The following is a 13,710-nucleotide window of genomic DNA, read 5'->3' as shown; positions in this document are numbered from 1 at the left end:
AAGCCAGTACTAGACTTTTTACCACCTGGAGCAATAAATTGTTAGGACCCCTCCAATGTGGATGTGCAAAGCCGGACTGCAGAGACACATCAGGCTGTGCATTGCAGGCACTGGCACTACACTAAGCTCCCTCTGCTTCCTCCAAGACAGCACCTCCTCCCTGCTGGCCGTCAGGATCTGATCCCCAGGATGCCGGGTAGGTGCTGCACCAGGGCTGCATCACTCACTTGCTATCTGCAGATAGCAATGGGATCACCAGCCACACATGAAGTCCTGCTTCCTCTCTGACTACAGCGGTGCCTCATGTGACCCAGCAGCATGTAACAGGTCACATGAGGCACTGCTGTAGCCATGGGTACAGGACACTGGACGGGTGGATGGAAAGCCCACCCCTGGAACGCTGAGAGCAGGTGAGTAAAGTGGGGCTGTGCATCTAAGGCGGGAGAGATGTGGAGTGCAAGGGGGGGGGACATTTGGGGAGGGGAGCCGCCTCTTGCCACCCTCTAATTGTTGCCACTTTGAAGCACGTGATTACAGTTGCTTCATGGAAGATGTTCCAGTTGAAGCTATAAGCAATTAAACCTCATATGTATATGAGGCTCAAGTGCTTATAGCTTCAACTGAAATTAAATTTGGCAGAGAATATAGTGCAGCAACATACAGTGTATAGCAACAGCCCTAGATACCGACCCAGCCATGACTCGGCTGGTGATCTGCCTGGAGGATCAATTCAGCCGATCAAATTGTTCTTCCCAGTCATCCAGCTTCCGCATAACATCACTACTGCACTGCTTTGCGAACTTGAGAGCAGACTAATCAAATTAACTTCCTATCGATTTTGAATAGTCAGGTATCAAGATGGAATTTCTAGCATTTTGTTAACCATCTCCAGTGCGCAACCTTGTGGCTGCTAACCAAAACAGCAGTTGTCTCGACAACAGAACCTGAGGTTAATGCCATATGTAGTGTTCATACTTCTAGCCTGCAGATGGCACTGTTACACTTTTTGAAGGCATAAGATTATCTAGACTGTTGTGGATCATTGGTTCCTGTTTCTGCCTGGCTGAAAAAAGCCACTACTTCATGAAGAGAGTGACCAAAGCCTCTAAATCAGGGGTCTCAAACTCAATTTACCTGGGGGCCGCAGGAGGCAAAGTCAGGATGAGGCTGGGCCGCATAAGGAATTTCACAATCGCGGCGCATCGCTGCCTCTGCCCGCCCCTCTCACTCTTCCTTCACAGAGAGGGGCGGGGATCCATGCGGCGATTGACGTCAGGAGGGGCAGAGCTGAAGCTGAAAGCTCTGCCCCTTCCAGGAAATGCCGGCGGATTGCCCCCCGGGCAATTTAGGGGCTCTGCAGCCCTCGTTTAGCGGCGGGGATGCGGCGGATTACTTGGGAGCACTGAAGCAAACTATAAGGAAGCTTTTGCCGGCGAGGGCCACAAAATATTGTATCAAGGGCCGCAAATGGCCTGGGGGCCGCGAGTTTGAGACCCCTGCTCTAAATAAACCTAGTTCCAGATTACTGAACACAACAACACTCCACGTTTAATGCAAGACTTCTAGCCATAGAAGCTTTAAATAAACCTAGGGGAAAACAAAAGTTCGCTTTCTTAAAACAGAAATAATTTGCGATAATTCAGGTTGGAGTGAGCTTGAAATGTCTCCCAGAGCAACACTGCTGAATATATGCAAATTAACCATTGTTACCCTTAGAAGCTAAACACACCTCCAGAACTGCTGGAATGCAATGATGTGTCGTAAAGGGTAACAACTGCTTGCTAAACTATGGGAAGACATATTTAGACTTGCGGCTGGAGTTGTGCTTTAAGCATGTGGTGATGTTTGGCCAGATTTATACGGTAACATAATTCAGTGTGATGGTGCCATCCACGCAGAGAAGCTGTGTAAATAAAGCAGCCTGTGTAGGAAGCCTTTGGGGAGTCGCCTGTTCAGAAGGGCACACTCGTCCCCCTCGCCACACTCAGCAAAGCTCTCCCGCTCACCTCTCATTTTTACTTTTATAATTAAGAATTGATTTGCGACCTTGGAGTTAATGAGGTGACAGAAGTCTGAAGGATTTCTGGACGGGTTCCAGCGAGCTCTGGCACCGCGACCCCCTGCTTTAAACAGCCCCAAATGCTCATTTGTTCTTTATTGCACCCCAGAGACCCCCTGCACCAACTCCCCCTCACCCTCTCCGCTGAAGACATAAAAAATATACAAGTGCGCAAAATGGCTGCTGGTACAGCGTGTCAGTTGTTGTTGGTTTTAAAGGAACACTTCGGAGATGGAAATGAAAGGCATTACGTCCACAAAGCCAAAATGGTCTTATTCGTTCTAGTATGGCTGTTGGGCACTTGGACTGGGTAGTATGAATACCTAGGGCTCGATTCACAAACCTAGTTAGCACGCCTAAAGGCTCTGGGCGTGCTAGGGTGCTAAGTAGTTAGCATGCACAAAGCTTTAAGAAATTGCGCGCAAAACTTTACGCGCGTGTAAAGGTTTACTGTGTGCATTGAGGTTTACGCGCGTAAAGTTTTGCGAGCATAACTTTGCATGCGATGCGGTTCGTGCGTGAATTAGCGCACGGAAAGCTCTTTTAGGCGTGCTAAGGGGCTTTTCACAAAACAAGTGAAGTGAGGAGCACCTTGACAAAAGGAGGTGTGCCACGACCCCGTCCCAGTGTCTCTTGGGACCACAGCAATCAGATGTACGGATGGGTCGGCACCACCAAATAATAAATAAAGCTCTTTTATTGCAGCAGTAACAGACGCTGTTTCGGGCTGACAAGCCCTTTATCAAACTGCAGTTTGATAAAGGGCTTGTCAGCCCGAAACAGCGTCTGTTACTGCTGCAATAAAAGAGCTTTATTTATTATTTGGTGGTGCCGACCCATCCGTACATCTCAAGGGGCTTTTCACAGGCGTGCTAACAGTTAGCACCACCGTGTGAATCAAGCCCCTAATCTGAAGCTTAAAGGGATACTGTAGGGGGGTCGGGGGAAAATGAGCTGAACTTACCCGGGGCTTCTAATGGTCCCCCGCAGACATCCTGTGCCCGCGCAGCCACTCTCCGATGCTCCGGCCCCACCTCCGGTTCACTTCTGGAATTTCTGACTTTAAAGTCAGAAAACCACTGCGCCTGCATTGCCGTGTCCTCGATCCCGCTGATGTCATCAAGAGCGCATAGTATGGTCTGTGTCTGCGCAGTACACTCCTGGTGACATCAGCGGGAGCGAGGACACGGCAACGCAGGCGCAGTGGTTTTCTGACTTTAAAGTCAGAAATTCCAGAAGTGAACCGGAGGCGGGGCCGGAGCATAGGGGAGTGGCTGCGCCAACACAGGATGTCTGAGGGGGACCATTAGAACCCCCGGGTAAGTTCAGCTCATTTTCCCCCGACCCCCCTACAGTATCCCTTTAAGTGCTACACTTGCACATCCTCTATCACTTTCTCTCTCAAGTTCGGCAGTAATGTGTCATACTAAACAGTTTGTCACATGGACACTGTGTCTGTGATCAGGACAACAGGACAAAGCAACCGGGAGGACTTGCCAGAATTAAAGATGAACTTTAACCAAGGATTGAACTTCATTCCAATCAGTAGCTGATACCCCTTTTCCCATGAGAAATCTTGACCTTTTCTACAATAGATCATCAGGGGGGTCTGTGTGGATGATATTGTGGTGAAACCCCTCCCACAGTGTGATGTCATGACCATGGTCCTGACAGCTTGCTGTCTGTGTACCTCGTTGCATTGTGGGAAATAACAGCTGTTTCCAACTGTCAAGCAAGCAGTATGTCCCTATGTGCATTCATTATGTTATTTTCACTACAGTCTTTGTATCTGCTTCCTTCCCCATAAGTTTAAATATATTTGTGGAAAAAAAAAAGTCAAACTATCTTTTTTCAGGGGGTAGAAATGTCATTTATGTGACCTCAGCGTAGCATTGATTTAGGAGCGTCCTTCAGTGTTGTGTAGTTCCTTTCTCCTCACAAGCATGTACTGCAGTGGCACATAGCCTTATTCACAGGAGGAAGTATGTAAACACATGCTTAGGAGATATTACATAGATCTAGAAGGATATTCTTCTGACCTGTTCCCTACAGAATATGTTCATACTTAAAAGAGGTCCAAACAGCATAGGAGAGATGTATGGACTGCAATTGCAGGATGTAATGATACTACGTCCAGTAGTTTGGGGCTATGGGATATCAGCCGGGTCTCATAGAAAAGAATATTGTTGTATTTCTGAGACTTCATCTGCTGTTAAGACAGCATGAATGGCAATTTTATTTTGTGGACCTACTTGCTACACATGTATGCACATGCTAGATGAAACTCAGCCGAGGCGGTGATAACTCTGGCGAAAATCTAGCATGTGTACATCGGTCCCTGCGACCGATCTGACGAGCAAGCAGCTTGGCAGATCGATTTGGTGGAGCACCAGCCAAGAGCACTGCTCTCCCCACTCACCCCACCCACCACATGACATCACTCGCACACCACTTTGTGGATCCTTCTACCCCCTGCACTGGAACTGAACACGTGGCTAATAGGTCTGTACAGTGTCAGCCATGCGATATCACCCAATGGATAGGAATAAAGAACAGAGACAGCACACTAATGGCTCAGCAATGCAACTGTATTCGAAGCAGACAGGTGCACCTCTGGCTGCTCTTAATACAGTTGCATTGCTGAGCCATTAGTTTGCCTTCACCTTTCTTTATTCCTATCCAGTGTGTTGCAGGAGTGCTGTACCTGCTGGAGCCCGGCACCGGTGAACTGGTCGTGAACCAGAGGCCAGTGCGGTGGAGTGAGTGTGGTCCTGTCTCTCATGTCACCCAATGGACCAAGTCCCAAACTCCGCCAGGCCACATGACTCGTGTGTATGAGGCTTAAAGGAAACCCGAGGTGAAAATAAACTAACGGAATAAACAATTGTATCTATCCTCCTCCTAAAAATGACTTAAGATATTCCACAGTTTTATTTTATATTTAAATACACTTTTTAAGTTTTTACTGTTTTATTGTTTTTGCTCAATGACACATTCATTGAAGTATGCCAGAGCTGAAATCTATAAACTATTGACCATTTTTATATCTTTCCTGCTCTCAGAAGCCATTTTCTTCTAGGAAAGTGTTTTATAGTCATAATTTCTTATCAGTGAGGGTCACACTGTAGTCTGACCCAGGCCTGACCCGGACAGAAACTGCCACTTACATACCTGATGTTTAACTCTTTCAGACAGAGAAAGAAAAGAAGGAACACAGCATAGTTATTTGTGTGCTAGGTGGCAGTGTACAAACCCATATTTATTTCCTCTTAAACAGTGTAAATGACCTGGCAGCCCTGCTGATTCTCTTTCTCTGATTCTTTTATCCATACACCCTGAACAATAATGCAGATCAGATATTTGACTGAAGTTTGACTGGATTTGCTGCATGCTTGTTTTAGATGTCTTGATACACATACGGTACTACTGATGTGTGAAAGTTCAGCAGGGCTGCCTGGCAACTGGTATTGTTTAAAAGGAAATAAACATGGCAGCCCCCATATCCCTCTCAGGTCAGTTATCCTTTTAAAGAGGAGCTGTCAGCCATACTATCTCAGGAAAAAGAAACAAATATATAAGTAAATACTTGCTCTATGTACATAACATATGTATTGCACTGTCCATGTTATGATTCCTGTGAATTTTATAAAGGAAAAGTAGAGAATCCTATTCTAGACAGGTTCCATATTTACTGTGGCTATTTTGAAGCCAGTCGTGATGTAATATCTGCCCTTAGTCTCCTCTGCCTGATTTGCCCGCCCTTCACTATAGAAAGTGCATTGTTTCAGCCTGAGAAATTTTGGCCAATCAGAGAGGAACAGAGGTGTGGGAGGGGAAACAGGAGGGAAAGAGGCTTCAGCCAATCAGGCTGCATTAGCTAAGTCTGAGGGGAAGTATAGAAGCAAAAAAAGACAACCCAGCATGCCCTGCAATTTCTCTTTTGCGTACCACATTTTCTGTGTACCAAATAAGAGTCATGTAAACTGGGGAATGATAATTTATCAACAAGAAAAGTAATAGTGATTTTAACTTTTGGATTGCCTGATTAGCATCCTTATTACTTGTTTACCAGGTAAAAATAAAGAATTGATTTTTGATTTTATGCCCGACAGTTACTCTTTAAGTAATGTGTCATGGCTGATCTTATCTGTGCATAGCCACATATATTGTACAACTATAGATTAAAGGAGAAATACAATTTGTTAATTCAATGTTAAAAGTGTTTTCCAAAACATTGGGATGTTATGTAAAGCAAGAAACATACATTACTAATTTTTAATTTGTTGGCAGCAAAAACGTGGGACAGTGCTCAAAAACGTGGGAAGATTGCAAAAGTCATGTTAAGTGAAACATTAAACCCCTGCAGAAAATTTAAACTGATTGGATTAATTGGCAACAAGTCAGGAACACAACTGGGTTTAAAGACAGTAAACCAGAGAGTCTGAGTCTCTCAGAAAATGGGGAGGGGAACACCACTGTGTGAAATGGCACTTATGGTAAGTAAATAAGGCAACAATTTCAGAAAAGTGTTTATCAATATAAAACTGCTAATAGCTTGTGGATTTCATTAGAGATGGTCAGAGATGCAAATAAATATGAGTTGATGAAAATATGGTAATTGTATGCAAATTGATGCAGCTGCAGCATCTATAATGCCATTATCTTGGCAAATGGTGCGCATGCTAATGGCTTTTTTTTTCTTAAATGTGGATCTGAACTCTTGCATAGGTCACAAGGAAAACAGAGAAATGCACACGATGTGTTTTTAGAGAGAAGAGCCTGTCTAATTCTCCCTCATCTGTAAGTAATCACAAGTGTAATTTGATTTCTCAGCTGCAACAGCACAGAAATTTGTCTCTGCAGACACAATTAATATGTAAATACATGATGTTAACCCTTTGGCCCGGTTCACACTTGCGTTCCAGGTCCGGTTCCGGAATGCACCGTATACTGTACAAACGGACCCGGATGTGAATGGATACATTGTTATTCAATGTATCCATTCACACCCGTCCGTCTGTCAAGATCCGGATCCGGTCTGCGGTCCCGTCCTTTGCCACATGGGGGGTCCAGGCATGGACAGATGGGGGGGGGACGGCAGCGCTGACAGGACAACAGCCCAGGTATGTTTATTATTGTATTGTGGGCTGTTGTCCTGTACTGTGTGCGCTGTCCCCTCCCCCCCTATACCTGTCTGTGCTGCCGCGCCTGTTTAAAGTACAGTATCGGCAATCCGGAAGTGTTACTTTCCGGATGCCGAACTGATACTTTTTTGTCCGCAACCTGACCGGATCCTGAGGGATCCGTACGGCCCCAGTACGGGACCCGAACCCACCCAGACCCGGACGTACGGCCCGGTTTCACACAAAACGCAAGCGTGAACCAGGCCTTTCTCTGCTTCCATGATGCAATGAAGTAGAAACGCTGCAGATTTATTGCAGGTGTTCTGTAAGCTGTAACAAAGAAATGTTTTTTCTTAAAAGGTTACCATGCTGTTGCTTATCTTTTAAAGCAGAAAGGAAGTTCTGAGTCCGGGTCTGCTTTAACAACTCTGTACTTGTGTTTTGCCTCAGTTTCCCTTCCACAAGTGACAGAGCAATCTGTTAATACCTATAACTGAACTTTTCTACCACTTACTAATAAGGAATCCTGACCGGCCTCCTGTCTTCCGCAGTGCCACGAATAGGAGACACATCTGACACTTTACAGCCGTCTTGCTAGCCCAATCATACTGTGTTGAGGTCTGCTCCAGCTCACTGTCTGCTGCTATGAGAGGAAAAGGACGCCACAGTTGTAACATCAGACGTTGGGCAGATATAGAAGCACACACCATACAATGAAAAGACAACGGTCATCTGTATTAAACATTTTATTATGCAATAGCTCTCATTGTGCAAAATTGAACTGTATATGAAAACAAATCAACATTTGGCAAGATTACAAAACATGATTTCTTGTTTCATTGTGAGAGGGTGGTGAAGGCGGCACCCCTCACAAAGTGTATAAGTCCCCCATTCATGGCTAAATAAGTGGACGGAATTCCAGCAGAGAGACTGTCGGATTTCATGGTTCGCTCGGAACATAACAGCTGGGAGACGTGTTGCAGGGAATTCCTGCTCGGCGCACTAAACCGTCGGGCCACTCGTTCCCTACAACTGCTGCTGCATACTGAAAGCACCAGATTGTGCCGGCTTCCATATCCCATAATGCACTGGGAATTGTGGGGGCAAGCCAGACTCTACCCCAACTGCTCCAAGCAGAAGTGTGCATGATTAGGTCATGTTGTCAGATTCCCCTCAGACTAAAGGTGGCCATACATGGTACAATTTTTTCATACAATCTTACCATTTCTATATAATATAAGGGAACTGCATAAATTATCCTTTCAGTATATTCACTTAATTTACCCTTATACTACATAGAAATGGTAAGATTGTATGAAAAAATTGTACCATGTATGGCCACCATAATATTGATGTCGTGGATGGAGTATTGTCTGGAACACCTGCCAACTAATACTATCTCCTGGAACGTCTATGCCTTGTAGTAGACTCTGCGGCTGATTGGCTGAGAATACCAAGATAAAAGAACAGTGGGGTATACTGAAGAAAAAAGTGAACCAGGAAGCTTGGACGGAATATGTAACAAAATGACTGTTTTCAGGTGGTAAAAATTTGAATCCCTCACGTGTGTCAGATCAAAACACAAACTTACTCAAAGATGTGTATAGTCTCTTCTCTGGGGTCATTTCAGATCATAGTCAGGGCTGCTAAGAGGCTTGTGATTTAGTGGTTGTGTGGCTGCGGTTTCATGCAGCATCCACAGATATTTTTTTTTTCTTTTTTAAAGTGGAACAGTAGTCAAAATACAGTAAAGATTGTTATAGTAAACTCCAAGGGTTCAGGAAAGTGGTTAACGATATCAGAAGTTACTATATGACAAATTGTCCTAGACTTGGCACAGTATGCCCTGGTACATTCTCTGCTGCAAAGGATGAACAAATCACTTCCTGTGAGTGGCTCTGATACCTCCACGGGTAGGACTTAGCACTCTCCTCTCCACTCTCCTTAGTTTTCCAGCGAGTTGTCCCTCTGTGATCTGCACTAAAAGTGAAGGTAGCCTGCACTGCTCTCAACATGGATTATCGGGGGGGGGGGGGGGAGGGGGGCAGCGCTAGCACTTTGCTAGCTGCGCGCACAGCTTGATCGCGATCGCCCGCACGCAGCGGCGGAAGAGGGCCCCCCCGCCAGAGCCCTGCGCCGCCCGGACCAATGAGTTCCAGGCAGCGCTATGGGCTGGATCGGAGGCGTCTGACGTCAGGACGTCGGCTGACGTCCATGACGTCATTCTGATCGTCGCCATGGCGACAGGAGAAGCCAAACGGGAACGCGTTATATACGCGTTCCCCTGTTTGCTATTGATGCCGGCGACGATCGCACTAGAGGGACACATGCGCCCTCTAGTGGTGTTTCATGTAGCTACCACTCTGGTAGCTTTACATGAAACAAAAAAAAAAATGGATTTTTGCCTATTTGGCAGAAAAAATTAACCGCCAGGAGGGTTAAACAAAATTAGGCAGGTGCATACATTTGGGCACCACAAAAAAAGAAATGAAATCAATATTTAGTATATCCTCCTTTTGCAGAAATTACAGCCTCTAAATGCTTCCTGTACAGAGGCGCAGCAATAGGGGTTGCAGAGGTTGTGACCACATCGGGGCCCTCCCTCAATCACAGTATTAGCTCTCTATTGGTCCTGTGCTCATAATAATCACTTCTATAGATGCTTTGAATAGTGGTAATCATTAAAAAACTGCTCCTCATCCCCTTCTTGCACCTCTGACACTGTAGTTGCCATTGGCAGGTTTTGGTGTGAGGTATCAGTTGCTATGTATAGAGTGCTTGGGGGGCCCCATTGTAAAACTTGCATCGGGGCCTACAGCTCCTTAGCTACGCCACTGTTCCTGTAGGTTCCAATGAGAGTTTGGATTCTGGTTGAAGGTATTTTGTACCTTTCCTCTTTACAAAACATCTCTAGTTCAGTCAGGTTTGATGGCGTCTGAGCATGGACGGCTCTCTTTAACTCACACCACAGATTTACAATTATATTCAGGTCTGGGGACTGAGATGGCCATTCCAGAACGTTGTACTTATTCCTCTGCATGAATGCCTTAGTAGTGGATTTTGAGCAGTTGGTTATTTCATTTTTAATGAAAAATGAAATAACCAACTGAGGTTTGTAGAACGCAAGCGCAGTCTGACATCTTTATTTGATATATTAATTGCGAGGAAGTTTTGAAATCCTTGATCAGACTACAGCTGCTAACTTGATTGGCGCAACACTTTACCATTTATCCACGGATTTTGAGCAGTGTTTAGGGTCGTTGTCTTGTTGAAAGATTTAGCCCCAGCGCAGCTTCAGCTTTGTCACTGATTGCTGGACATTGGTCTCCAGAATCTGCCGATACTGAGTGGACTCCATGCGTCCCTCAACTTTGACAAGATTCCCAGCCCCTGCACTGGCAACACAACCCCACAGCATGATGGAACCACCACCATATTTTACTGTAGGTAGCAGGTGTTTTTCTTGGAATGCTGTGTTGTTTTTCCTCCATGCAGAACTACCTTTGTTATGCCCAAATAAATCAATTTTAGTTTCATCAGTCCACAGCACCTTATTCCAAAATGAAGCTGGCTTGTCCAAATGTGCTTTAGCATACCTCAAGTGGCTCTGTTTGTGCTGTGGGAGGAGAGAAAGTGAAAGTCTTCTTCTGCATCACTCTCGCATACAGCATCTTCTTGTGTAAAGTGCGCCGAATGGTTGAACCATTGTTCACAGTGACTATCTGCAGCAAGATGATGTTGTAGGTCTTTGGTGCTGGTCTGTGGGTTGACTCTGACTGTTCTCACCATTTGTCGCTTCTGTTTATCCGAGATTTTTCTTGGTCTGCCACTTCGAACCTTAACTTGAACTGAGCTTGTGGTCTTCCATTTCCTCAATATGTTCCTAACTGTGGAAACAGACAGCTGAAATCTCTGAGACAGCTTTCTGTATCCCTACCCCTAAACCATGATGGTGAACAATCTTTGTCTTCAGAGAACATTTAAAAGAGGAGGAAAACGTACAATTGACCCCCTTAAATGCGCTTTCTCATAATTGGATTCACCTGTGTATGTAGGTCAGGGGTCACTGAGCATACCAGGACAATTTGAGTTCCAATAATTAGTTCTAAAGGTTTTAGAATCAATAAAATGACATTTATGAAAATGAAATTTATGCACCTGCCTAATTTTATTTAACCTGCTGGGCGGTCTGGAAGAGCTCAGCTCGTCCAGTACCGCCGGAGCCTGCCGCTCAGGCCCTGCTGGGCTGATTTGGCTTAAATAAAAAGCAGTACACGCAGCCGGCACTTTGCCAGCCACGTCTGCTACCTGATCGCCGCTGCAGCGCGGCGATCCGCAGCATGCAGCGGCGAAAGAGGGTCCCCCCAGCCGCCTGAGCCCAGCGTAGCCGGAACAAAAAGTTCCGGCCAGCGCTAAGGGCTGGATCGGAGGCGGCTGACGTCCATGACGTCACTCCGCTTGTCGCCATGGCGACGAGGTAAGCGAAACACGGAAGGCCGCTCATTGCGGCCTTCCGTGTTACTCCTGGTCGCCGGAGGCGATCAGAAGAACGCATCCGGAGCGCCCTCTAGTGGGCTTTCATGCAGCCAACTTTCAGTTGGCTGCATGAAATAGTTTTTTTTTTATTAAAAAAAAACCCTCCCGCAGCCTCCCTAGCGATCTTAATAGAACGCCAGGGAGGTTAAACAATTATTGTGCACTTTCTATAAATCCAATAAAATTCATTTCACTTCTCAGATATCACTGTGTGTGTCTCCTATATGATATATTTAACTGACATTTTTTATCGTACAACCAACGATTTATACAGGAAAATCATGTCGAATAACAAGGTTGCCCAAACTTTCACATCCCAGTGTACATCTGCTTCGAATTGTCAGCGGACTAAATCCAGTCATCTATTTGGCTGTTAAAATTGACAATTGGATGGCTATCCTTAAAGGGAACCTAAAGCAAAAAGTACAGTAGTGTGAAAAACTATTTGCCCCCTTCCTGATTTCTTATTCTTTTGCATGTTTGTCACACTTAAATGTTTCTGCTCATCAAAAACTGTTAACTATTAGTCAAAGATAACACAATTGAACACAAAATGCAGTTTTAAATGATGGTTTTTATTATTTAGTGAGAAAAAAAACCTCAAAACCTACATGGCCCTGTGTGAAAAAGAAATTGCCCCCTGAACCTAATAACTGATTGGGCCACCCTTAGCAGCAATAACTGCAATCAAGCATTTGCGATAACTTGCAACGAGTCTTTTACAGCGCTCTGGAGGAATTTTGTCCCACTCATCTTTGCAGAATTGTTTAAATTCAGATTTATTTGAGGGTTTTCTAGCATGAACCGCCTTTTTAAGGTCATGCCACAACATCTCAATAGGATTCAGGTCAGGACTTTGACTAGGCCACTCCAAAGTCTTCATTTTGTTTTTCTTCAGCCATTCAGAGGTGGATTTGCTGGTGTGTTTTTGGTCATTGTCCTGCTGCAGCACCCAAGATCGCTTCAGCTTGAGTTGACGAACAGATGGCCGGACATTCTCCTTCAGGATTTTTTGGTAGACAGTAGAATTCATGGTTCCATCTATCACAGCAAGCCTTCCAGGTCCTGAAGCAGCAAAACAAACCCCAGGCCATCACACTACCACCACCATATTTTACTGTTGGTATGATGTTCTTTTGCTGAAATGCTGTGTTACTTCTACGCCAGATGTAACGGGACATGCACCTTCCAAAAAGTTCAACTTTTGTCTCGTCGGTCGACAAGGTACTTTCCCAAAAGTCTTGGCAATGATTGAGATTTTTTTTAGCAAAATTGAGACGAGCCTTAATGTTCTTTTTGCTTAAAAGTGGTTTGCGCCTTGGATATCTGCCATGCAGGCCATTTTTGCCCAGTCTCTTTCTTATGGTGGAGTCGTGAACACTGTCCTTAATTGAGGCAAGTGAGGCCTGCAGTTCTTTAGATGTTGTCCTGGGGTCTTTTGTGGCCTCTCGGATGAGTTTTCTCTGCGCTCTTGGGGTAATTTTGGTCGGCCGGCCACTCCTGGGAAGGTTCATCACTGTTCCATGTTTTTGCCATTTGTGGATAATGGGCTCTCACTGTGGCTCTCTGGAGTCCCAAAGCTTTAGAAATGGCTTTATAACCTTTACCAGACTGATAGATCTCAATTACAGTACCTTTGTTCTCATTTGTTCCTGAATTTCTTTGGATCTTGGCATGATGTCTAGCTTTTGAGGTGCTTTTGGTCTACTTCTCTGTGTCAGATAGCTCCTGATTTCTTGATTGAAACAGGTGTGGCAGTAATCAGACCTGGGGGTGACTACAGAAATTGAACTCAGGTGTGATAAACCACAGTTAAGTTATTTTTTAACAAGGGGGGCAATCACTTTTTCACACAGGGCCATGTAGATTTGAAAGTTTTTTTCTCACTCAATAATAAAAACCATCATTTAAAACTGCATTCTGTGTTCAATTATGTTATCTTTGACTAATAGTTAACGGTTTTTGATGAGCAGAAACATTTAAGTGTGACAA

General features: G+C 45.0%; 1 protein-coding gene and 1 long non-coding RNA gene across 4 annotated transcripts in view; one reads left to right on the top strand and one right to left on the bottom strand.

Moving 5' to 3' along the window:
* LMF1 (lipase maturation factor 1) overlaps positions 1-13,710 on the bottom strand; it is a 716,474-nt gene that overhangs the window by 131,530 nt on the left and 571,234 nt on the right. For all 3 annotated transcript variants that reach the window (XM_068244158.1, XM_068244160.1, XM_068244159.1), the window contains exon 12: positions 7,697-7,825. The gene's annotated coding sequence lies outside the window, so the exon portion shown is untranslated. The remainder of the gene's footprint in view (positions 1-7,696; positions 7,826-13,710) is intronic.
* On the top strand, positions 332-7,841 carry LOC137524384 (uncharacterized). The gene is made up of 3 exons (XR_011022665.1): positions 332-410; positions 6,788-6,859; positions 7,734-7,841. It is a non-coding gene; the product is annotated as an uncharacterized lncRNA (long non-coding RNA).

The sequence above is a fragment of the Hyperolius riggenbachi genome, chromosome 7 (assembly GCF_040937935.1).
Source record: "Hyperolius riggenbachi isolate aHypRig1 chromosome 7, aHypRig1.pri, whole genome shotgun sequence".
Lineage (NCBI taxonomy): Eukaryota > Metazoa > Chordata > Amphibia > Anura > Hyperoliidae > Hyperolius > Hyperolius riggenbachi.
This window is presented reverse-complemented; position numbering and strand designations above follow the sequence as displayed.